Raw genomic sequence first — 27,008 nt, forward strand, 5'->3', positions numbered from 1 at the left:
GTCACAGTGAGAATGGCAGCTTTTTACATTTTTTCCATTGACATGAATGGGTGAAATCTGATTTTCTGTTTGTAGCTCCGCCCACGTGTGCAGGGGGGCCTCCGATTTTATATATATAGATTAATCCCTCCCCCCATCCTAACCCTCCCCCTCCCCTCCTAAACTTGCATAAAAATCTTTCATGAATCAAAGGGAGATAATATTCATAATTTACAATATTTTGTTAACGGGTCCCAAATTTACTTGAATATGTTCTGGTGTCCCCTCTGCACAGAATGAATGTTTTCAAACTTATAAATCTGACATAAGGACTCCCACCAAAAACTATAATTTAAGTTATCCCAACTTTTCCAATTTTTCATTATCAACTGCATGGCTGCATGACTACTGTCATAATGAGGAGAAACTTATTCTGATTTGCATTAATTGTTTTTTTTGGGTAATAATATCGTTCCAAACAATATTATACCATACAATAACGATAGTGGGATTTCCAATATCAAAACAATTTGACCCCAAATGGATTTCCAGAATTTGAGTATTAAGGGACAATAATATAGCAAATGATCCAGTGTCCCTAAGTCCTGATGACAACGCCAGCATCTATTAGATTTAGAACTATCTAACCTTTGTAACCTAACCGGGGTCCAAAAAGATCTATGTAACAAAAAAAACCAAGTCTGTCTCATAGATGCTGATGCTGTACATCTCATCCTCCAACTCCAAATTCGTGGCCATTGAGAAGCAGAAATCTGCTGCTTTGTCTCAATTCTCCTAATATCTTTAAGACTCTTTTTTGGCTTTTTATTCAAAATTTCAGATATTAATTTATACCAATGGGCAGCCTGATGGGGGAGGAATGTTGGATATAGTGATGGAGGGAGAAATGTGCCATATAAGTCAGTCCTATCTCTATGCTGTAACTCATAATTGATTAACTGCTGAATATAGCACTTAACTGCCTATGCATTAGCCAGCTCCAGAAACCCAGAAATTCACCTGGCCATGGCTCAGCATTGAACTTCTGGGTTTAATGTCAGCAGCAGTCAGCAAACTGACTGAATATCAGGCCCTTAGGGAAATTTTTGAGTGTAAAATTATTCACAGCCCTAATACATATTCAACTAGGCCAATTTATGAGCGTAACTGCGAAATGGGCTTAGCCCGTTTTTAGCTTGGATAGCAAAAGGGTATTTTTGTATTATTTGAATCTCTGGGTGGGCTCTTTTGTCAGGGGCTATATTGTCAGGAGCTTTTTTTTTGTAAGGGCTATTTTGACCTGATCCCTTGGTGGGTTTCTGAGAGGGATGTGCAGTCATATTCTAACATAATGGAAAATGTCAGCTTTATATACAGTTGTATTATACACCCACACAGCCAAAGATGCTGGCTTCAGGGGCCGCAGACTTCATATTGAAAATAGGACCTGGTAAACTGGTGGGAGAGGGGCTTTGTTTATTTTTTTTTCCTCTTTTTGGTACTTTTTATTTACTTTCTGCATTGATATTCTAAAATAACAAAATGAACTGAAATAAAAAAAAAAAGAAGAAAAAATGACCATAAAAATGAAACCAAAATGAAGATTTATCCCATGCAACCTCTTAATTTCAGGAGGAAAAGTCCATAGTCTGTTATTGAGAAATACATGGGGGAAGCCACTGCTTGCTCAGGATCGGAGCATGGAATGTTGTTACTCCTTAGGTTTTGGCCAGGTACTAATGACCTGGATTGGCCACCGTAAGAACAGGCTACTGGGCTTGATGGACCATTGATCTGACCCAGTATTCTTATGTTCTTATATGAGCCAATTTTAAGGCAATCAAGCAATTGTAACATCACTGATGAGGTTGGTTCTGAAGCACTGTGGAATGAGGCATTATGACATCACAATCTCAGCTCTCGAATGTTGCTCTCTTTGGGGTTCCGGAATCTTGCTCTTCTTTGAGATGCTGGAATGTTGCTACTCTTTGGGTTTTGGCCAGGTACTAGTGACCTGGATTGGCTACCGTGAGAACGGGCTACTGGGCTTGATGGACCATTGGTCTGACCCAGTAAGGCTAGTCTTATGTTCTTATGGTTCATAGTACATAGCTTGCATTTGGGAGAAAGACTCTTTATTTGACATCAAGTTTAAGTTTCAAGTTTATTAAAAGTTTGTTGTACACACAATATCAAATACAGTGGTACTTTGGATTATGAGCATAATCCGTTCCAGGAGCATGCTCGTAATCCAAAATGCTCATTTATCAAAGCGAGTTTCCCCATAGAAAATAATGGAAACTCGCTTTGATACGTTCCCCCCCCCTCCCCGAGAATCTCGTCGAGAGAGAGAATTAGAAGTCCTTGAGCATGCGCAGATGCATGCTTAAGGCAGGCAGGCAGAAGCCGAAGCCGGAAGATCTTCTAGGCACACGATCTGTGCCTGCGCTAGATGGGGGGGGGGGGGGGGCGGTTAAGTTGTTTGGGCGGGGGGGCCGGTTCACGTTGGGGAGGGGGGTGCCGGTTGGAGCGAGGGGGCCTTTGCGAGCGGGGGGGGGGGGGCAATGCCGTTTATCGGGGGGGGGGTGCTTGCAAATCGAATCGACACTCGGTTTGCGAGTCAAAAGTTTGCTGAGTGCTTTGCTCGTCTTGCAAAACACTCGCAAACTGGGAGACAAAATAAAACTGGGAGACAAACTGGGAGACAAAATAAAACAATTTTTACACATAAACATACAATGTATGTACACAAGTAATTAGCAATACAAAAGGGAAGAGGGGTGAACTACAATCTTTAAGGAAAGTAAAAGTACTTAAGGAAAAAACAACATCAGGAGGGTAATGAAGAATGTTTAAAAAAATATGGCTAAGCCTAAAAAGAGGATAGGGGAAGTTGTGACCTATACATAAGGCCTGGTTAAAATTAGGTATCTGAGCCTGGGATTTGAATCCAGCACCAGTACAAAATGATGTTTCACTGATAAGTTAACAGAACAATAGTTGGCACATCGCACATCATATTTGACGGAAATGCTTAGTAGATAAAGATAGATCGTTCACCCTCTCCAAGGTGGAGAGAACGAGAGGGCACTCTCTAAAGTTAAAATGGGATAGATCCCGTACCAACGTAAGGAAGTTCTTCTTCACCCAGAGAGTGGTGGAAAACTGGAACGCTCTTCCGGAGGCTGTTATAGGGGAAAACACCCTCCAGGGATTCAAGACAAAGTTAGACAAGTTCCTGCTGAACCAGAACATACGCAGGTAAGGCTAGACTCAGTTAGGGCTCTGGTCCTTGACCTAAGGGCCACCGTGGGGACAGACTGCTGGGCACGATGGACCACTGGTCTGACCCAGCTGCGGCAATTCTTATGTTCTTATGAGAGCTTCAATACTGCTACTAATGACTTGGGAGTCAGTTCAGAGAGGTTTACATGAGCTTCTGTAAAGGTGTTACCATACGAGTTACAAAGAGCTTCTGTGAGGAGTTTCAAGTTTCAAGTTGTTTTTTTTTATTTTTTTAATATTTATTGAATTTTTTCAATATAATCAAGCATAACTTGTACAGAAAGGAAATTCAGCAAAAGAATTAATAATTAAACATATACTTCAATCAAACATCTAATATAAGCTAAATCTCTACTCAAGTCCACAATTAAGATCCAAGGTGGATGATGGGCAAGTAATACAAAGAAAATTTAAATTAAGTAAATTATTACTAGTAGACTGGAAATACACCTTTCCTTCAAGTTTAGTTTATTAGGATTTTATATACCGCCTATCAAGGTTATCTAAGCGGTTTTTACAATCAGGTACTCAAGCATTTTCCCTATCTGTCCCGGTGGGCTCACAATCTATCTAACGTACCTGGGGCTATGGAGGACTGAGTGATTTGCCCAGGGTCACAAGGAGCAGCGCGGGGTTTGAACCCACAACCCCAGGGTGCTGAGGCTGTAGATCCAACCACTGCGCCACACGCTCCTCTAATCTAAGCACTCATGTTCCATCTTTCTCCAAACATGAAGTTGATAGAAAGGTTGTCAGTTGAGATGGCTCAAAGAAGACAAATTTATGTGAACGATAGTTAATTACACATTTACATGGATGTCGCAAATAAAATGTAGCCCCTAGAGCCATAACACCGGGTTTCCTTAGCAAAAATTCACGTCTCCTCCGCTGGGTCTCCTTGGCCAAATCTGGAAACATCTGTATTTTACAACCTAAAAATTATTTTTGTTTATTCTTAAAGAAAAGTCTCAGCAGCCAGTTTTTATCTGGCGCGAGCGCTACTGTTATAAGTAAAGTTGCTGGTTCAGCCAATTCTTTATCCGATGTTTCCAGAATATTAGATAAATTCATAGAGTCCTGTCCCATATTCTGTTGTTGTTGTTGCTCAAGTTTCAAATTTATTCATTTGTTTGATTAAACGCTTAACCAAAGGTACAAAGCGTTGTACAAATAATAAAAGTAACATAATATACATAATTCTTTACAAGACATACAAGTTGTATTACACTACATGGAGCTCTGTGCTGATGTAACAATACAGAGTTATTAATACCAGCATGATTATGCCATAATCAATCATCCTACTTATATGCACGTTTAAACCAAATCAATCATCCAACGTATATATGTAAGTTTGTCCAGTTGGCCAGGGTGCCTTTGTGTACAAGGCACACGATTCAAATCTCCCGTAAAAGAATATAGATGGGTACTTTATTCAGTCCTATTTAAGATGGCTACCTTTTCTTTTAACGTTTATACTCTTTCCTGCCTGACTGATTTACGTTCATTCCCTGCAGTGTAAGCCACCGGCAAAAGGAGAGCCATTCAGCGGCTGTTGAACTCAGCTCTTTATGGCTCCAGCAGATGTATCTCCTTTGGTTACATGGCTTTTTGTCCAATGTATCTTTGTGAGCAAGAGGATGGAACAAGCATAATGGAACCTGTGAAGAGACAGCGGATGAAGCGAGTCTTTTGTGAAAGTGCCACTTTTGTAAGATCACTCTGACAATTGCCATGTTGTGACTCAACAGTGAACATGTGAAGCAGGATGTTCCACAGTTCCTCTCTCTCTCTCTCTCTCCCCCCCCCCCCCCCCCACACACACACACATTTTTTATACCTGTAATGACCATCTCTTGCTTTGTTTTTGATTTTTTTGTTGTTATTGTTGGCCATTTATTGCTTTGTTTTGAGATACCTAAATTGCCTGCTTTAATTCTTGCTGGGCTCCATTGTCCTCCCAGGGCATTGTTGAAATATGACTCACTTTTGTGATTTCATAATGCTTGAGAAGTTTGCAATGGGTGGTATAACATCGATGGTGCAAGAGTGTCAGAATAAGGAAGGGAAGGAACGCCTAAGAACTTTTTTTTTTAATATATAAATCTTTATTGATTTTCAAGTAGTAACAGTGCAATACATATGAATCTGAACGTATACCAAATGAAGAAAAGCAATTTGAACTTACAAATATTTGAAAGTAATCTATTCCCCCTTTACTTAATCAATATTATAAATGCAATTATCTTTTCAATAACCCATTCTTATTTAAAGTAGTAATACATTCCCACCTTAACGCCTAAGAATTAAAGAGGATAGATGAAAGATTTGGAGTATAATAGAATTTTAACACGTTTGGGATAGATATGGAAGACAGTGGTTGAAACCGGGTTGGAGGGAAAGGAAAAGAATATGAATTTTGGATTTAGTTCATACGAAGTCTGACAATTAAGTTCGCAAACTCATCCTAGAAAAAGTGCTATATACCTCATTGCTGAATATTACTATGGTCACCTTTGAAGTACTCCCCTTGGGAAACTATGCATCGATACTAAACTAAACTAAACCTTAGGTTTGTATACCGCACCATCTCCGCGTGCGCAGAGCTCGGCACGGTTTACAGAGGTTGAGAGGAAAGGAACTACAAGGAAAGGATATAGGAGAGGGACTGAGGAGATAGAGGGGGACAAGATACTAGAGCACGGGAGGTGATTAGGTTTTTGAAAAGAGCCAAGTTTTCAAGTGTTTGCGGAAGGATTGGAAGGAGCTAGAATTTCTGAGCGGGGATGAAAGGTTGTTCCAGAGTTCTGTGGTTCTAAAGGGGAGGGATGTTCCAAGTTTTCCTGCGCGGGATATACCTTTTATAGAAGGGAAAGATAGTTTCAGTTTTTGGGAGGATCTAGTCGAGAGCGGGTTTGAGGAGTTCCAGAAGAGTGGGATAACAGGAGGAAGGACGCCATGTAGAATCTTGAAGGCTATGCAGGCACATTTATAGAGGACTCTGGAGTAAACTGGGAGCCAGTGAAGCTTGGAGAGGAGTGGGGAAACGTGGTCGAACTTGCCTTTTGCGAAAATAAGCTTGGCCGCGGTGTTTTGAATTAGCTGAAGTCTATGGAGGTTTTTCTTTGTTAGGCTTATATAGATGGAGTTGCAGTAGTCCAGTCTAGAAAGAATGGTGGATTGAACGAGGATGGCGAAATGAGAATGATGAAAGCAGGATCTTACTTTCCTCAACATATGGAGGCTAAAGAAGCATTTTTTTACTAGGGAGTTGAGGTGATCGTTGAAGGAGAGAGAGGAATCTAAGATGATGCCAAGGACTTTGCTTGAAAACTCAAGCTGAAGAGTGGGGCCGGAAGATAGAGGGATGGAGGTGGGTAAATGGTCTAAGGTTGGGCCGAGCCAAAGTAGTTTGGTTTTGGACTCGTTCAGTTTCATTTGTACAGATAGGGCCCAGGATTGGAGGTTCGTAATACATGTGGAAATGTTCTCAGCGAGGTTCGAGAGGTTCGAGTCGGTTTCGAGGAGGATGAGGATGTCATCGGCGTAGGAGTAGAGAGTTTCTAGTGGGGATAAATGAAGGAGTTTCAGAGAGGACATGTAGATGTTGAAAAGAATAGGGGAGAGGGGTGAGCCTTGAGGGACTCCACATTTTGGCTTCCAGGCGGGGGATGAGGAACCGTTTGTGTTAACGGTGTAGGAGCGGAAGCGTAGGAATTTCGAGAACCAATCCAGAACTGTGGAGCTTATGCCTATTTCGGAGAGTTGGAAGATTAGGATGTCGTGGTGAACGACATCGAAGGCTGCGGAGAGGTCGAATTGAAGAAGAACAGCAAATTTGTTGCGAGAGTGGAGTTGTTGCACCTTAGAGATTAGTGAGGCCAAGAGGGATTCGGTGCTAAAGTTGGGTCTGAAGCCGAATTGGTGGGGTAGGAGGATAGAGAATCGTTCTAGGTAGGATGAGAGTTGGGTGGATATGATGGATTCTAATAGCTTGGTTAGGAGAGGGATATTTGCTATAGGACGGTAATTTGATGGAATGGAGGGATCGAGGTCGGCCTTTTTCAGTAGAGGGGACAGTGAAATGTGTCCCATGTCGGGGGAGAAAAGGCCTGATGTTAGGGCAGAGTTTATAAGTTCGGTGAGGGAAGCGATGGCCTGTGTAGGGATATTCTCGAATAGGTAGGAGGGGAAAGGATCCAAAATGCACTTGCAAGTTTTTAGTTTGAGGCAGAGTTTGGAGACTTGCGGTTCAGAGACAAGCTCGAAGGTGGTCCAGGATCTATCGGCAGGAATGGATACCGGTAAGGTAGAGTTGGGAACAGTAGAGGTCAGGGAATTGTAGGAGACTGAGGGGGGGAAGGAGCATCTTAGGGTGGTAATCTTTTCATTAAAGAAATTTGCAAGGGCCTACTCCACCCTTCAAAGCAATTTTGGAACACTTTTTCTGGAATGCCCATCAGAGCTGATGTCAAATTACCCATGATATCCTGAATGTCATCAAAATGTCTTCCTTTCAATATTTCCTTTAACTTTGGGTAAATAAAAAAGTCATTGGGGGCCAGATTAGTTGAGTAAGGAGGGCGTTCCAATACAGTTATTTGGTTTTCTAGTGACAAACTCCCTCACAGACAGTGACGTGTGTTGGTGAATTGTCGTGAAGCAAGATCCCATGAGTTGTTGGTGAAAAGTTCAGGTTGGTTTCGTCTTTTTCATGCAGCCTTTTCAGCAATTCCAAATAGTAAACTTGGTTAACTGTTTGACAAGTTGGTACAAATTCATAATGAACAATCTCTCTGATATCAAAGAAAGGTTAGCAACATCGTTTTGACTCTTGATTTGGACTGGTGGAACTTTCTTGGCTGTGGAGAATGGACTGACTTCCATTGTGTACGTTGACACTTTGTTTCAGGGTCGTATTGGTACACCCAAGTTTCATCACCAGGACACTGTCTTGCCTCTCCAAAAGGTCTTGGCAAACTTCGACTCTCCTTTGCTTTTGTTCTAAACTAAACTAAACTAAACCTTAAGTTTATATACCGCATCATCTCCACGGAAGTAGAGCTCGGCACGGTTTACAAGAACTTAAAAATGAGAAAGGGTAGGAAAAGGTTTACATAAGTTTATAAATCGAGTGGAAAAGTAAGGGAAAAGAAATTACATGTTAGAGAAGAGCCAGGTTTTTAGTTGCTTGCGGAATAAATGGAGGGAGCTCAGGTTCCGCAGCGGGATAGTAAGGTCATTCCAGAGACCTGTGATTTTGAAAAGAAGTGATTTTCCCAGTTTACCTGCGTGGAGAATACCATGGAGGGAGGGGAAGGATAGTTTTAATTTATGGGCGGTCCTGGTGGAGTCAGGGCACGAGGAGTTGAAAGAAAGTGGGATTAGGGAAGGAAGGATGCCGTGAATAATCTTAAAAGCCAGGCAAGAGCATTTGAATTGGACTCTGGAAATCACTGGGAGCCAATGAAGATTGGCCAGGAGTGGGGAGACGTGGTCATCGGTGAGCTCCTTCAGGACCATTTTTGCGTACACTTTTCTCATGCTGAGATTTTCAGTTAAGATTTTCAAGTTTATTAGGTTTTTATATACTGCCTATCAAGGTTATCTAAGCGGTTTTACAATCAGGTACTGAAGCATTTTTCCCTATCTGCTCTAGTGGGCTCACAATCTATCTAATGTACCTGGGGCTATGGAGGACTAAGTGACTTGCCCAAGGTCACAAGGATCAGCCCGGTGTTTGAACCCATAATCCCAGGGTGCTTATGCTGTAGCTTCAACCACTGGGCCACACACACTTTTCTTGTTTCTTTATCCATTTTTACTTGATCTGCTACGCTTCTCACAGTCAGCTGACAATTTTGACACATAATTTGACAAATGTTTGCAATTCTGTCGTCAGTTCTGCTCATTGCTGGCCGCCCCGGCCTTTCTCTCCCCTCAGAGAACCATTAAATCCATTTGTACCCTGGCATTATCCCCATAAACTTGGACTAACATGTCCCCAATTTCACTTCCACTCTTGCCAAGTTTAACAAGAAATTTCATGTTTGCTCAGTTGCTCTCATTCAAGCGCCAACATTCTCGTCACGGCACACAAAAACATGCAAGAATAATAATGAACGCCACCAGGCAAGACACCGCCACATGTTGACACAAGCACAGCTGTGAGACACTGATATGCCAAGGTCATGAAACCTTACCAAGTCGTTTGTGCAATGCTGCCAGTGTAAGCGCACGGAGGCAAGTTTGCGAACTTCATGGTCAGATCTTATATATATTTTGGTAGTAGCTCAAACTGAGATACATTCAAATATAGAAGCTATTTTCCAATCCCAAGAGGGCTTACAATCTAAGTTTGTATCTGAGGCCATGGAGGATTACGTCATATGCCCTGCAGTGGGAGTTAAACCCTGGCTTCCTTGGTTTTCGGCCTGCTGCTTAAACTATTAGGCTATTCCTTCATTAGACAAAAAAATATATACAGTGTATATATATATATATAAAGAGTGCCAAAATCCCAGTCTGATCTACCTTCAAATACCTAGAGAGATAGATACCAGAGTGGGATTTTGGTACCCTTTATCATCAGTGCCCAGAGCCAGTGTTTCACCTAGGTCAGCAGGAGGAACTTTTCCTGGGTGGGGTAGGGGGGAGTGGAGGGAGAGATATCAGATTGCAAGTGGGGAGTGGGTAGGCACCAATCCAAAAGTTGGCTCAGGGTGCCACGGTCTCTTGAGTTAGCCCTGGTTTGAGTATGGACTATTTTATATGCTCATCCATCCAGATTGGATGATTGAACTGGAGAGTGGAACATGTCAGGTAATTAAATTTGCAGATGGCACCAAATTATTCAGAGTTGTCAAAATACTATAGGACTGTGAAAAATCGCAGGAAGAGTGGGCATCCAAATGGCAGATGGAAATTTAATGTTGAGAAATGCAAAGTGATGCACATGGGGAAGAATAATCCAAATCATAGTTACCTAATGCTAGGGTCCACCTTAGGAGTCAACATCCACGAAAAAGATCTGGGTGTCATTGTAGACACTACACTGAAATCTTCTGCCCAGTGTGTGGTGGCAGCCAAAAAAGCAAATAGGAATTATTAGGAAAGAGATGGTACATAAGACCATGAATAGTATAATGTCTCTCTATCACTCCATGGTACAACCTCACCCTGAGTATTGTGTTCTATTTTGGTCACCACATCTCAAAAAAGATACAGTAGAATTAGAAAAAGTTCAAAGAAGAGTATCCGAAATGATAAAAAAAAGATGGAACTCCTCTTGTATGAGAAAAGGCTAAAGAGATTGGGGATCTTCAGCCAGATGGCCAAAGGGGGTTATGAATGAGGTCTACAAAATCCTGAGTGGTGTATAATGAGTAAAAGTGAATCAATTTTTCACTCTTTTAATAAGTAGAAAGACCAGGGGAAACGCAATAAAATTACATGGAAATACTTTCAAAACAAGTAGGAAGAAGTACTTTTTCACTCAATAAATAGTTAAATTCTGGAACTTGTTCCCAGAGGATGTCATAACAACAGCTAGCATTTCTGGGTTTAAAAAAACGTTTGGACAAGTTCCTGGAGGAAAAGTCTATAGTCTGCTATTGAGACCTACATGGGGGAAGCTACTGATTGCCCTAAATTGAGATCTGCTTTGCCTTGCACTTAGGGTTTTCTGCAATTTACATGCTATAGTAAAGTATTTTAACTTGACAGGAGAGGCTAGAATCTGTTCCTTCTAGAAGTAACCTGATGTTCTGCAGGACTTAGCAGGCTGTGAATGCTCCCTGTCAGCTAATTCCTGTTTGGCCAGTTATCCGCCAGTATTCTGGAGGAGATAGCTGGCTATCTCCCGTTGAATATCCGGCTCGTCAGCTAGCTCAGTGGCAGATATATCACGTGACATCTGGTCACCGCTGATCCTCATTGGCTGGCCAGCTGAAGCACATGGCCAGACAGACCTGCCTAAAAGGCAAGTCTATCTTTGGCCATTAGCCTTAACTGGCCAGCCGCTGAAAATCAACTTTGCCAGTCAGTGGCATAGTGAGGGTGGGGGGCGCCTGGGGTGGCAGCACCCCCGGTCCTTCCCTGCCCCCCTTCCCTTCCCCTGTACCTCTAACTTCTCCGGTGCAAGCAGCATCGCCAACTTGCTGCCTGCACTGGCCTTGGCTCTCCCTCTGATGTCACTTCCTGGTCTCAGGACCAAGAAGTGATGTCAGAGGTAAAGCAAGGTTGGCGCAAGCATCAAGTTGGAACTGCTGCTGGCACTGGTGAAGAGCTAGAGGTATGAGGGGGGGAGGAGATGTGAAGGCATGCGTGGCAGGGAAGGAGTGGGGGCAGAAAGGTGCCGGAACCACTACCAAGATGGTACCTGGAGCAGTCCACAACCCTTGTGCCCCCTCCCCACCACTTGCTATGCCACCGTGACTAGCTAAGTGCATGCGACCAAACTTTTACCCTGATATTCAATGCTGGTGGCCAGATATGGTCCTAGCATTGATCTGGGATCCTCCCAACCACAGGAGGTAGCCAGGCTGCTTCCCTTGGTTTCAATATCTGGCCCATTGTAACCAGCACTACAAGGAATCATGACTGGAATTAGCTACCGTTTATCTCTTTCTCAATAAACACCAGATACCTGCTTCAGAATCCCTGGATTCTGCAGGAAGCGTGCATACTCCCTCCATAGATTTATCTCTATTCTCATATCCTGCTGGATTTGTCTTTTACCTTAATAGTCCGGTGCTTCTCAATCCAGCCAGTTGGGTTTTCAGGATATCCACAAAGAATATACATGAGATAGATTCACATATCAGGGAGGCAGCGCATGCAGATCTATCTCCTTAATATTGACTATAGCTATCCTGAACACCCGACTGGCTTGGTATGCCCCATGGACTGGGTTGAGAAGCACTGTTGTAAACAAGTATATATCTTTCTATTTTAAGCTTATAAATAAACTGTTTTCCTGATCTGTGCTTACTATATATTGCATCAGCCTCAGTTATCCCATTATGCCCATGAGTTCTGAGTAATCTATACATTGAGCAGAATAGCACTGGCCTATGAAGTTCCGAAGCCACTATCCCAGGTGACTGATTTTTTTTTTTGCCCTCAGATCCACCATGGCACCTCTGTTATGCCTTAAACAGAGACTAATTGTGAAATCCTTCAACAGCGTGCATCAGGGCAGCAGTGCCAACAGAGAGAAAACAAGGCACAATAATCGCTCCTATCTTCTGACTTAGACTACATGGAAAGACCTTTGGAAACCTTGTGGCATTACCCAGTATGGATGATGACAACCACTTCTGTACGGCTGCCCACTTCGGCTACATATCAAGATAAACTGTTTCCTCCCTTAAGAACAGAGGAGAAAGAGATCCGTTCTCCTCAAGCGCCCGCCTGCACGAGCGAGTCTGATATAAAGAGCAGGAAAAGCGAGCCTTAGGAAAACTTCCTGGGGGAAAAGATCCCCCTAAGGCGATACTTCTCTGCTCTAGAAGAGACACCATTTTAGTGTGCAGCTGGACGATGTATTCAGATGGTCTCAACAAGCACCTTTGACATTAGCATGCCACATAATACAAACATTTTTGCTTTTAGAAGACAGAGTCAAGCCTTCTGAGTCTATAAGAACAAAACTATTCAGTATATAAGACTAAGAATTAGTCTAAAATGACAAAGGAAAATTAAAAATGCATGTCAAATCAAAATGCACTCTCTCAACTACCTGCAAATTCTTCTCACTATTCTCTCCCCTTTATGTTTCATGACCATCATGATTACATCTAGTACCATTAAGCTTGTTCCATGGTATTCTTGGTAAATGGGACAGTCAAGTGTCCTCTTTTACTATGCCACGGTAGAGATTTCTTTTTTTTTACTTTATTTAGTTTTTAATGCCAACAAAAAGTGCAATATAATTTATATACAAATAATGATAATCAACCAAGCACTTATAATGAAGCAGTTTCTACACAAAAGATAAAAATTACCTCCCCCATCCATCATTACCATCAGGAATAATACCAAAACAAAAGATATACCCCCCTCTCGCTCCCACCCCCCTGCATGTGTGGGTGGAAAAATAACAGAAAATAAAGATAAAGGACAACTAAAGCAAATCTACAAAAGACGTCAATGGACCCCCAAACTAATTTGAATATCTTATTATGCCCCAGCATGTCAGCATTCATTTTCTCATATTTATAAGTTAAACATAAGCTCGCCCACCAAAAAGGAAAACTAAGGTGATCCCAATTCTTCCAATTGCGAGTAATCATTTGCATGGCTATCCCAGTCATAATAAGGAAAAGCCGGCATTTATATCAATGCATGATATAGCGGTAGAGATTTCTTCCAGAGCCTGGGGTGCTAAATGCTCCGACACTGCTCTGGGGAAAGTTATTCAAATGTTACTTAAAGAAAAGGAATTAGAAAGGAAGCGGGTGTAAGAAAGAAGCAGAACGTGCTAATAGCCACCATACAAATTATTCTGTGATGTGGGCACATTTACATGTCCTATTTCCAAGATATTTCTTCTTTAGTGATGGGAGCTTCCTACGACCATTTATGGAAGGTCATGACATCACAGACGAGTCAGTGTTTCTCCTCTTCTTTTCACAGGAGCAGATGATACGGATAAGAGTAAGCTCCTCTCTCTCTTGTTCACAGATCAGTCAGCAGCATTGTTTCATGCACTGGTTAGGCAGGGAGGGGTTTAATCCTAGGAAAAAATGAGTCTGAAAGGAAGGCAAGTTCTTTAGAGAGGAAAAGCGTCCAGCATGCGAGAGCTACTGAATGCTCTCAGATGTGAATAAGTTCATTTACATTTCTGTGATTGTTAAGATCATTTTAAAAAAGTATATACGGTGCTCCCCCGGTCGGCGATTCGTGGTCCTGGTCATTCGTGGTATTTTCTGACCGCGAATGACCGGGCAAGAGAAGGCAGCCAGAGAGGCAGGAGAGAGCAGCTGGAGAAGGAATCACTTGCGGTATGCTCCGGCTGCCTCTTCCTGCACTAAAGTCGGGCCTCACCAATCAGCCGAGCACCCAAACAGTATCCCTTACCCCGATTTGGCACTGGCACCGGCACCAGCACCAATGCATAGGACATGCCGGTGCCCGAAGATCCTCCCTCTTGGCTGGGCTGGGCCCATGCGCAAATGCTCAAGGCCCAGTCCAGCCCAGCCCAGCCAAGAGGGAGGATCTTCGGGCACCGTCATGTCCTATGCATTGGTGCTGGTGCCGGTGCCAAATCGGGGTAAGGGATGCTGTTTGGGTGCTCGGCTGATTGGTGAGGCCCGACTTTAGTGCAGGAAGAGGCGGCCGGAGCATACCGCGATTTTTGGGCACCTGCACCAGCATGTCCTGTGCGTTGGTGCTGGTGCCGGTGCCAAATCGGGGTAAGGGATGCTGTTTGGGTGCTCGGCGGGGGATGCCGGATCTCGGGGGGGGCGATGCAAGCGGGGGGGGGATGCCGGATCATAGGGGAGGGGATGCCGGATCGCAGGGGGGATGCCGGAATCGCAGGGGGGTGGGGGGGGGCGTTCGCTGGCGGGAGTGTGTGTGATGCCGGTTCTCGGGGGGGAATGGAGCAACGTCGGTGGCTCGAGGGGGGAACGAATCAAGCGAGTTTCCATTCATTCCTATGGGGAAACTTGCTTTGATATACGAGCAATTTGGCTTACGAGCATTCTTCTGGAACGAATTATGCTCATAAACCAAGGTTCCACTGTATTACCATAAGAGAATAGGAGAAGCTGTAATTCAATGCAGTTTGATGCCTTCTTTTTATCATCAGATTCGCACTTCATTAATAGTTACCGGCCTATCTACAAGCCATAAGGGCAGGGCAGGATTAATCAATAGGCCAAGTAGGCACGTGCCTAGGGCCCGAAATAGTCAGGGGGCCCGATGAAGGAGGGCATCAACATTGTTTTTTCCAAACGGCGATGGGCCCTTCCAGCATCGATCGCCAACGCAGGCCCCCCCTGGTCAGCAACGCAGCCCTCCCCATCAACGGAAAGTAAGACAAGCAAGCAACACGGGTAAGAAAGGCAACGGGAACTGTAATTTTGCAAGCGGAGTTGCTTGCCCAAAGTTTCCCTCTGACGCAGCTTCCTGTTTCCGCCTGGGCGCATGGTGGGGTGAGGGGGGGCAGGGGGCCCTTTGTACTTGGGTGCCTAGGGGCCCTCGACGAATTAATCCTGCCCTGCATAAGGGTGGAACTTTATTGCCTGACCAACCAACTAACATTAACATTTGATACAGTTTAGCTTTAAGGTATTTCAATGCTATGAAACTATTAATTCTATTCAGCAGTTGTTAATATGCCTTAAGTTAATTCTTTTATGGGTAAATAATGGCTGTTGTGGGAAACAGTGCTGCCTGATTCAGGGAAAAATGTTTCAATTCGATTCAATTTGGCCTATTGAATTGATTTTTTGATTCGATTTGAATCACTTTTCCTGTCCCAGATGAAATTTTTTTAAATGGCCTGGTGGGTTTATTTTTGTAGCCTCTTCACCCACCTCACCCCCCCCCCCTTTTGCCCTCTTCAACCCCACGCCGGTACTGTGGTGTAAACAAAACAAAAAAGACTTTTCCTATCTCTGTTAGGTCCTAGCTCTCAGAAAACCAAAAAAACTCTGTGGAGTGATGATGTTCCAAAATGGACTTATTTGAAAGTGTCAAAGTTCCAAAAGTACACTGAAATCATCCACATAAAAATAATCATCCACATAAAAATAGGTTATCCACATAAAAGCCTTAAAGGACCTAGTCCACTAGGGATACAGGACCCAACACGGTCCGTGTTTCGACAAAAAGTCTTCTTCAGGGGTCCCTGGGGGGTCCTAGAAAGGTGAATATGTGGGAAACAATTGTGTGGTGAACTGGAAGTGAGACACTGCTTGCTTCCTAGCTTTCGCTCACTAACACCAGCATAATACACATTTCAAATCTGACATATTGTAATCACAAAATAGAAAATAAAATTATTTTTTTTACCCTTTGTTGTCGGTCATCTTATTATTCAAATCATGTTGGGCACAGGCTCTGGTTTCTCTTTGTCTTCTGGTAACTCGCTCACCAGAGTCTCCTGCCCATTTGACATTTTCTTCTTTCCCCATGCTCACCATTCATCTTTTGTCTCTGTACCTTCCCTTCCACTGCCATATTCAACATTTCTGTTTCTTTCCCACTGTCTGCCATCCATCTCTCTCTCTCTCTGCCTTGTGCCCAAGGTCAAACCTCTCTATTCCCCCCATGTAGCTTCTCTCCCTTCCTCCCCTCCATTATCATGTGCACCATTTCTTTGTCTCTCATGCTCCATTTCTTCCTGCCCTTCACCCTATGTCCAACATTTCTCTTATCCATGCATGCCTCCCTCCCCTCTACCATATGCAAGATTTCTCCCTTTCAACCCTCTCTACCTCTTTGTTTACTCCTGTGCAAAAATATTCAAAATTCTGCACACAAAATTAGCAAATTCTGCAAGTTTATTTGTCAAAATTTAAACTATTTTTACTAATTATTATCCATATTCCATTTAAAACAATTAAAATAAAATGGTTTTCTGCTACCTTTGTTGTCTGAATGTTTTATGTTTCCATTATATTGGTTCCAGTTTCTTTTTTCTGCTTTCCTGTCGTCTGCTAATTCTCCTTCATGTGGCTGCTATCCTTTTGTCTTTTCTACTCTCTCTTGTCTATTCCCTCACTACACCTGCCTCAGACATATTGATCATTCCTTTTTAGCTCTTTTCTGCCACTTTCTTACCCTTCTTCTCTTTTTCACTTTTCAGCCACCTACCACATTTCCATCTTCTCTCCCATTCCCCATCTCATTCCTTCCTCAGCCCTCCATTCCCTTTCATCTTCAGTGTATCTCCATTACCATATTTCTACCCTCTGTTATATATATCCTCTTATCCATCTCCTCTCCCTCAGGGTTCTACCATTCTCAGCATCTTCCTTCCTCCACCCTTATAGCCCAGAATCTCCTCCACACCCTCATAGCCTGATATCACCCTATCTCTTTCCTGCTGCACTGTCCCCCCATGGTCCAGCATTTCTCGCACTCTCTTCCCTCAATCCCATTTCCAGGCATTTCTCCATCACTCCATTCTGCTCCTGGATCCATTTCCCTCCATCTCCCCTTCCACTTATTGTGCATCTCTCTCTCCCTCTCATCTAACCCCATGTCCAATACCTCTCTCTCCCTTCCTTGTGCCATATGTCACATCTCTCTATCCCCCTCCATGCATCATCTTTCCCTTCCTCCCCTCCATTATGTGCAATTTTATCTTCTCACCTCACCATGCATGTCTCCCTTTCCTCCCCCTGTCACCATCTTTCCTTCCTCTCCCCCTGTGCCACCAACTTTCCTTCCTCTTACCTCTTCCCTTCCCCTCTGCCACCAGATTTTTTTCCTCTTTCCTCTCCCTGTGCCACTAACTTTCCTTCCTCTTACCCCTTCCCTCTCCCTGTGCCACCAACCTTCCTTCCTTTCTTCCCATGTACTCCAAGGTTTGCTTCTTTGGGTCGCAATATTGGCATTGACTCTCACATGCTGCCTGATGCTAACCCGGAAGTTTCCCCTCTGCCACAGAGAAACTTCTGGGTCAGCAGCAGGCAGCGTGTGGGAATTGCTGCTGATACTGTGACACGGCAAGATTCGATGCTGACATGGCCGGTGCGGCAAGATTCTGTGCGGGAAAAGGGAATTCAATTCCTCCTTCCCATCTCCCTGAGCAGCAGTTTTCTATCTCTCCCTCACATCACCCTGTTCAGCATTTCCCAATTGACCCCCTACCCCCCCCCTCTCGCGAGGCCTCAACTTTTGGGAGCAACAGTGAATAGGCTGCTCATGGCCTGCCTGCCAGGGCTTCCCTCTGACATGTCATCAGTGAAGTGGCAGAAGGAAGGCCCCGGTGGGGAGGCCAGGAGCAGCCTGTTCACCATTGCTGCTGCTTTAGGAGACCCGGAGAAGACTCAGGACTCACTAAATTGGTGAGTCCGATTCTTTAAGAAAATGAATTGATTCGAATGGTTCACTTCCTCCTCCTCCTCCTCTTGCTGTGTGATCTCTTGGGGGGAGGGGGGAAGACTGAGGAAAGACAATAATGCTAGCAGGTTCGAAGAATTCTACACAATCTGCAAAGTTGGGGAATTTTGCATATTTCGCCCTGGATTCTATATATGGTGCTACTAATTTAATTTAATTTTAATTTTTTTTTTCTTATATACCGCTATACTGTGAGGTTCAAAGCGGTTTACAATAAAGATGCATTAAAGATACAATAAAATAAAAATAATTAAAGGTAAGTACTTGGAAGTTCTCTAACTGTCCCGAAGGCTCACAATCTAACTAAAGTACCTGAGAAAACAATTATTTAAAAAAAAAAAAAAAATGGTAAAGATAGAAAAGATAAAAAACAGAGATAGAGACAAGATATGAACATCCCAACAAGTATTCAGAGCTTTACACAAACATAAGATACAGTCCCTGCACTTACAATCTGTTCAAGAGAGATAAATAGAACAAATAAGATTTAATTAGGCAAATAAGAGGTTAAGATTTAAAATCAGTCTCAAAAAATACTGGTTTAGACATATGGCCTCAGCTCTCATGAGGCCTCCTACAGGCTTCTGTTTCTATAGCCTGAACAGCAGCAAACTGACTTATTCTAACCTGATCATATTTGATAGAAACTTTCTGTTTTTCTTACATTTTATTTGTGAATGGTGGATATGGTGCTGATACAAATCTTCCCTAACACCACTAACTCTTAGTGCATTGCATCCTCCACTATTTCAAGTTTGTTTATTCATGTGTGCGCCTATATACCCCCTTGCCAACCATTGCATATGTGGTTTTGAAGGCATCAGGTATCAAGTTTTCAAGTTTTATTAAAAATTTGATATTTCACATATCAAATTTCTAAGCAGAGTACAAGTAAAATTACATTAAAAAGTAAAATCTGGGGGACACAAACAATATAACAAACTAACACTAGGGAAGAGGGGTAGAACTACATAGCCTATAGAAAAAGAAAGACAATAAAGGGAGGAACAATTGGATGGGACCCTTCTGTTAGTAATAATCATAATAAAGGGAAGAAAAAGTAAATGTGAGTAGGTTAACTTAAAGGTCAAAAGCGTCTTTGAATAAAAAGGTTTTTAATTTTGTTTTAAATTGTTCCAAAGATGATTCTTCTTGGAGATCTGCAGGTTTAGCGTTCCAGAGCGTGGGAGCTATAACGGAAAAGAACTGATGATCATATAGAAGGGAAAACTGTTCCTTTTTCTCCATTTCCGGGTCCTGGCTGGGGGGTGGGGGAGAACAATAATCTTCAGTGCCCTCTTTTCTGGATGACCACTCACTCACTTTCATGGCCTAATTTTACACAACATGGCACTCAAAATGGCACAATTTAATTGGATAAGACAATTAGCACTGACATCAATTAAAATTTACATGCACAATTTTAAGCTCTGCGATCTGAAAAGGGGGCATGGTGGCCATGGGAGAGAGCGTGGGCAGATCGGGGGCATTCTTGAATTGACATGCAGTTTTGTAGAATAAGCGAGATATGGGTGTAAGAACCGAGGACCCTTGTTCACAGGGTAGTAGGATTAGATTGTTTGGCGTATTGGGGGCATAGTTTGTTTCTTTGGAATATTTCTGTGTTTGAACTGCTGTTTCTTGTGTTAGACTGTTGCCATGAGAAAAATAAAAATTGCTTTGAAATAAAATACAAAAGACGATTTGCACATGATGTTCTCTGACTTGGGCTCTGGCAGGAGAATACGGAGTAGTGTAACTATAACTATTTTAACTTCACTTAAACTTGCTGGCACAGTACAAGTAGGGTACAAAGTTTCTCTGAAGTGACTGTCCCAGTTATTTGAATATTCAAGTAAACCCTTTACAGTTTGTAATCCAGGGAGGGAGTGATCTAGCACCCTGAGGTTGTGAGTTCAATCTCAGCCTGGCTGCTCCTTAATCCCTCTGTTGCCCTGGAAACCACAGATTGTGAGCCTGCCAGAACAAACAGGAAAAATACTTAAAAGTACCTGAGTACTATTCAATGTATTGCAAACCACCTTGGGTGAAAAAGGTGATTAATAAATCCAAATAAATACATTTAGATGCAATTTGAATGAGGTTTTACTTGCACCTAAAATTGGACACAGATTCCAGGCCAAGCACTGCCCGAATCTCAGGGCCATTTACAGAATAGTACTTACAGTAGTATGAAATCCGATTAGTGCCATGTATAGAAATTTGGCCTCAATGTCTTTCAAGTTTCTCCTTAGGAACACAACCACTCCAAAGTTGTTATGGACTTCCTCAGTAAAAATAGCCACTGGAATTCAACTGGCTCTGGTTGATATTGAGTACTAGCCAGGCCAGCATTAGGGTGGGGGAAAACAGGGCAGCTGCTCTGGGCCCCACAGCTCCAGGGGGCTCCAGTGGGCCGGGTGTCCTTCCCTTCTCCCCACATGGTTCCAAAGTCCCCCTCACCTGATGTCCTATGAAATGCGGTATATCAAAGCTTAATAAACATGAACTTGAATTGGGGGAGACCCACCTCCTTAATTTCTGCCCTGGCCCCCAGCATAGGGTTACCAGATGTCAGGGAAAAACCAGACATGATCTCTTTTTAGAGGACTGTCCGGGGTCCCGGATAGACTTTCCAAAACTCGGCAGTTTTTCTGGGTTTTGGAAAGCCCCAGTGAGCTCCGGCCGCATCTGAAGGGCATCTGAGCATGCGTGGATGATGTCACATATCCACGCATGCTCCAGGCCCTCCCAAAAGTAGCTGGAGCTTGTCGGGAAAGAAGAGAGGAGGTTTGTGGGGGCGGGACTTGAGCGGAACGGGGTAGAGCCGAAGGCGGAACAGGGCAATACCGGAGTAGAACGGGATGGGGGTGGGAAGGGGAACAGGGTAGGGCCATGAAGTGGCATCATAGGAAGAGCCGATGCTGATGCGAGCAGCAGGTTGGGGGTTGCTGCTCATGTGGGGAACGTTAAAGAGGTACAGGGGAAGAGAAGATGGGGGCGCGCGTGCGGTAGTAGGGGCGGGGAAGGAGCAGGGTATGTGGAGAGGAGGACGGCGGCCAGCGCCCCCACCAAGATGGTGCCTAGGACATACTGCCCTCCCCGCCCCCCCTTATTATGGCCCTCTTTTACAAAGGTGCGCTAAGCTTTTTAGCATGCGCTAAATCAACGTATGCGCTAACCACTAACGCATCCATAGGATAACATGCACACGTTAGCATTTAGCGTGCGATTAACGCGTACTAATATTTACTGCGTGCTAAAAAGCATAGTGCACCTTAGTAAAAGAGGGGGCATGCCACTGATACCATCATATCTTTCTAACTTAATTGCTGCTTATATACCAGCCAGAACTTTTCGCTCCCTGCATGCCAGCCAGTTAGTTCTCCCCCTCCCTCTAGAGCTGTGTCTCTCAAACTTTTTAATCTCTGGCACACTAAATAGAGCAAATGTTTTTCGCAACGCATTATCCCCTTTTTTTTTTACAAACGCATAGCGTAGGTTTTAGCGCCGGCAGTAGCGGTAACTGCTCCGATGCTCATAGGAATTCTATGAGCATCGGAGCAGTTACCGCCACTGCCGGCGTTAAAACCTGTGCGATGTGTTCGTAAAAAAAGGGGGTATAATTGAAATTATAAAAGTGGAAAACTAACAAAAATAAAATTTGAGAGTTATTTATTTAAAGTTCTTTAAGTTATGTAAGGGTACTTGTAACAATGGTGAAACTAAAATAGATAGAGTTGCTAATCAACGCAATGGATGTTCTTGCTTTGGAGTGCAAATGAACTCAAAACGTGTCTCAATAGTCGACAAGCAATCATGCATTTCATCATCCACCCTCTACAGTTCTCTTTTTCTCAATTTAATTTCTGTCAGCTGAAAATCCAAGTTCGCAAAGATAAGAAGATCCAAACGTTAACAAAGCCTTGATTGCTTTGTTGCTCAAGTTAGGATAACTATTGCATAAAAAAATAAAAATAAAATTACTTGCCGTTAGTTTTCAAGGACCAATCAGGTCAAAGAATGATGTTTGTCTGGGCGGCTGGATCCTAATGCACACAGATGCTCCTAACATTGACAGACTCTTGAGTACGCAATATAGAGAATCATGCCTCCGTGAAAGATAGGCGCCGGAAATGTAGGCTAGGGTTCCCAGGCCTATATTTTCGGCACCTCTCTTCGCCGTGAATCGCACCTACATAGGTACTTTTGGTTGCCTAACGCCACTTCCGGCATTAGCCATGTCCATTGTAGCTTTAGGCAGCCTAAAGCGTCTACATAGGCGTAATTTCAGCACTAATTTTTTAGGTGCCGGTAGAAATCTTGAAACTGAGTTAAAAACATCACTTGAACAGCATTTTTAACCGAGTTTGGGTGTTTGATCTAAAAATCAGCGCCGGTTAGAGAATCCAGGCCTCAACATTATTTTTTCTTAAGCCCTAAACTGTGGAATGACCTACCTCATTCAATTAGAGGCCTTACGGTGCTCCAGACTTTTATAAAAGCCCTGAACACTCGTCTTTATTAACTGGAAGCCCTGAATATGTATACCCTAGAGGAAAGGAGAGACAGGGGAGATATGATTCAGACGTTCAAATTCTTAAAGGGTATTAACGTAGAACAAAATCTTTTCCAGAGAAAGGAAAATGGTAAAACCAGAGGACATAATTTGAGGTTGAGGGGTGGTAGATTCAGGGGCAATGTTAGGAAATTCTACTTTACGGAGAGGGTGGTGGATGCCTGGAATGCGCTCCCAAGAGAGGTGGTGGAGAGTAAAACTGTGACTGAGTTCAAAGAAGCGTGGGATGAACACAGAAGATTTAGAATCAGAAAATAATATTAAAGATTGAACTAGGCCAGTTACTGGGCAGACTTGTACGGTCTGTGTCTGTGCATGGCCGTTTGGAGGAGGATGGGCAGGGGAGGACTTCAATGGCTGGGAGGGTGTAGATGGGCTGGAGTAAGTCTTAACAGAGATTTCGGCAGTTGGAACCCAAACACAGTACCGGGTAAAGCTTTGGATTCTCGCCCAGAAATAGCTAAGAAGAAAAAAAAATAATAATAATAATTTAAATTGAATCAGGTTGGGCAGACTGGATGGACCATTCGGGTCTTTATCTGCCGTCATCTACTATGTTACTATGTTACTATGGTCTATGCTTAATATTCCTGGGGACTGTTTATGGGACTTTTGTACAGAATTTTGGTTGTTTTTGTCTTTTTCTTCTTGTAGTGTGTATGACTGCTGAATGATGTTCTTGTAACTATTCTTTTAATAAAAATTTGGAGTTCCTTTCTTTTTTTTTAATTTTAGATTTTATACTGCCTTGATCTCTTTTGCAAGCTGTGATAAGGGCGCATTAGTGCTTGCCGAAGCTTAGTAAAAGGACCCCTAAATTTTCTTCTCCATTCCTCTTTTCCTTTCAGTTTCTGGACAATCATTTGGTAGCAGTTCACTCTGTAATTCTCCACTTTTAAATCTCTACTTTGTCATGGATCTTCAATATCACTTCAGACACTCTCAACATTTGTGAGCTCTTTGAACCAGGGGAATTCTAGACTTGGCAAACTCCCAACACTCTGTATCAAAACACATGCCAAGACTCTCTTCACAGAAATTCTTGCCAGATATCCTTTTCTCCCAGATTTCTCCGTAGGCCCATCGGCAATAAACCTTTGGCTGCCCCAAACCTCTTTGCCAGCTGGCTGCCAATCTTCTCCATTATCCCAACTGGTAATAGGGTCTGTGCAGTCTGTCCACTGAAAATTACCTTCTTGCTGGGTTTTTGTGTCATTTCAGAAATGACATGAAACAAATGTTGGCAGTGTTTTCAATGAAATTTTTAAATTACTTCAGATAATGGCATAGTAAGGGGGGTGGGGGAGGGGAATGGTCCACCCGGGCGCCATGTTGGTGGGGGCGCCAGTACCCTGCCTCCTCTCTGACCCCGCTTCTTCCCGCTTCAAATCCCTTTCTCTCACTTTCAAATCCCTTTCTCTCACTTCAGAGAGCTTTAAAGACATTTCTGTTTGCTAAACACTTTGGGCTCCTTTTACGAAGCAGGTTTAACGCGCGTAATAGCGTGCGCTAATTTTCCGGCCGTGCTGGCCACTACCACCTCCTCTTGAGCAGGCGGTAGTTTTTCGGCTAGCGCGGGGGGTTAACGCGCGCTAAAAATGTGCGTGCGATAAAGCCGCTAACGCGGTTTCGTAAAAGGAGCACTTTGAAAATTTGTTATATTTTTAAAATTTAGTCTATTCTTCTGTTTCTTTCACGGTTAACCGATTCGCGCTTTTATTGGTGATGACTCGGTCCATAAATCTAAGTTTTAGTTTAGTTTAATTCCTACTCCTCCCCTCGCCATGCGCGCGCCCCCTTCCCTTCCCCCGTACTTCTAGTCGTTCGCTGCGGCAAGCAACAACTTGAACGGGCTCCTCGCGACCGCCTCATCTCTCCCGCTGATGTCACTTCCGGGTGCCATGCACAGGACGTGACGTCAGCGGGAGAGATGACGGGGGTCACGAGGAGAACGTTGAAGTTCTTGTTGCTCGCGGCAGTGAATGACTAGAGGGACGGGGAAGGGGGGAGCGTGTGCGGCAGGGGGGATCAGGGAAGGAGCGGGAGGGGTAGAGATGAGGGCGGAATGGAACTTGTGTAGCTGGCACAAACAGAAAAATGTGCTCTGCTGATGTTTGCGTCAGTGCAACAGACCAGTTTCTACCGTGTTGACCTGATAACTACTTAAGCTTTATGTGGATCTTCAAAAACTCAAGAAATAATATAGACACAGAATGGAATAAATCCTTTAGCAATCAGAGACATCTGCTCATGCTATGATACACTATCTGTATTCCCTTAACTGGATGAAGTTTCATTTTTCATGCCACAAACCAGTTCCACATTCTCCAAAACAAGCAACAGTACTGAAACAAAGATTAAGCCCCCCCCCCCTTTTACAAAACCGTAGTACGTTTTTTAGCGCCGACCGCAGAGGTAACAGCTCCGATGCTCATAGGAATTCTATTACTACTATTAATTATTTCTATAGCGCTGCACAGAGTCACAAAGAAGAAGAGTGTCAGAGTTGTTACTGCCATGGCCGGTGCTAAAAATCGCGCTACGGTTTTGTGAAAAGGGGTATAAATGAATATAAAACCCAAAAGTAAGCTCTTTGCCCATTTCCTCCCCCAAGGAAAAAGGCAGCCTAGACAAACATGATTTTAAAATCCAGATTACTTATGTACCCAAATTATTACAGACCTGAATACTGCCGAGATATTGCATGATCATCTGAAATGGATGGAAGAATGGAATACAGAGGTTTCAAATGAAGTCTTGATACCATGTCAAGACCTCTTGGTAATTTTAAAAAATTGGGAAAATTGGGACATATTAAATTATTCATTTTGGTGGGAGTCCCTATGCTATAGGGCTCATAATCGAAAGAGAAAAACGTCCAAAAACCGGCCTAAGTCGGCACTTGGACGAACATTTCTCAAAAATGTCCAAGTGCCGAAAATAAAAACAGGTTTTGGACGTATTTCTAAACAACCTAGGCCTTCATAGTGCCGCTCAACGTCCAAAGCTAAACGGGGCATTTCGGGAGGCGTGTCGAGGGCGTGAGTTGGGCGGGACGTGGGCCAGCTTAGACTTAGTCGTACATCATGTATAACCGAAAGTTTTACAACAGAGCCTAGACGGAACTTGGATGTTGTGACTTAAACCATGTAAAACATGGTCTAAGTCACAAAAACCCACCTAAACTCACCAGATAAGCACTGCAAACACATAACACAGCCCCCCACACACTACCCCAGTGATCACCAACCCCCCACCCTTATAAAAATTTTATTCATAACTTTAAATTTCAGCCTCCAGACCATCATCACCCGGCCGCCTGGCATAGGAAAGCCTAGTCGTCCAGCCCAGAGGAGCTGAAGTCATCTTGGGGGGTGGGTTAGGGACCCATAGAGAGGAGGACCCATGCCCATAAGCTCCTGTAATCACTGCATTGATACTTAAACATGTGCACTCCCCTATACACCCCAAAACCCTTTTTGACTGGCATATAAGTGGCTCCTGCAGTCATAAGGGCTATTGGGGTGGTAGATAAGGGGTCTAGGGGATTCAGGAGGTGGTTTGGGGGGCTCACCGTCACCTATAAGGGAGCTGTAGTGAGGAGAAGCCATGGTACCCTTTTTGTGAAGTTCACAGCAGTGCCCTGTAAGGTATCCCACTATTTAGGTGGCATGTCTGGGTGTGCAGTCCATCACTTTGCAGACCTCTCCCACGTCCAACAGGGCATTTTGGACTTAGACGGAAAGTTGGACGGAAATGTGGTATAAAGATGGACGATTTAGTGGCTTGGACGATCAGTTCGGCAGGACGTATAATTAGACGATTTTCGAAAGAAAAAAAAGTTGGACGTATCTTTTGAAAATGTGTCTTAGGCTCTTTTTAACTTTGGACGACTTGCGAGATGGACATAAACGGACTTAGACGTCCCTTTCGATTATGCCCCTCCACGTCTTTAAAATGGAAAGGTTTATGGCCATTCAGATGGGAAATTACAAAAAAAATTCATGGATGTTTGGGAACCATTAATTAAATATTGTAAAGATTGATATTTTTTTGATGGGTAAATCATACACATCTAGGGAGG

At 43.4% G+C, this 27,008-nt stretch overlaps 1 protein-coding gene across 4 annotated transcripts in view; it reads right to left on the reverse strand.

Moving 5' to 3' along the window:
- The window catches only part of TMEM132C (transmembrane protein 132C), a 557,469-nt gene that overhangs the window by 253,627 nt on the left and 276,834 nt on the right, over positions 1-27,008 (reverse strand). The gene's annotated exons all lie outside the window — the stretch shown is intronic.

Source organism: Geotrypetes seraphini, chromosome 8 (genome assembly GCF_902459505.1).
Source record: "Geotrypetes seraphini chromosome 8, aGeoSer1.1, whole genome shotgun sequence".
Classification (NCBI taxonomy): domain Eukaryota; kingdom Metazoa; phylum Chordata; class Amphibia; order Gymnophiona; family Dermophiidae; genus Geotrypetes; species Geotrypetes seraphini.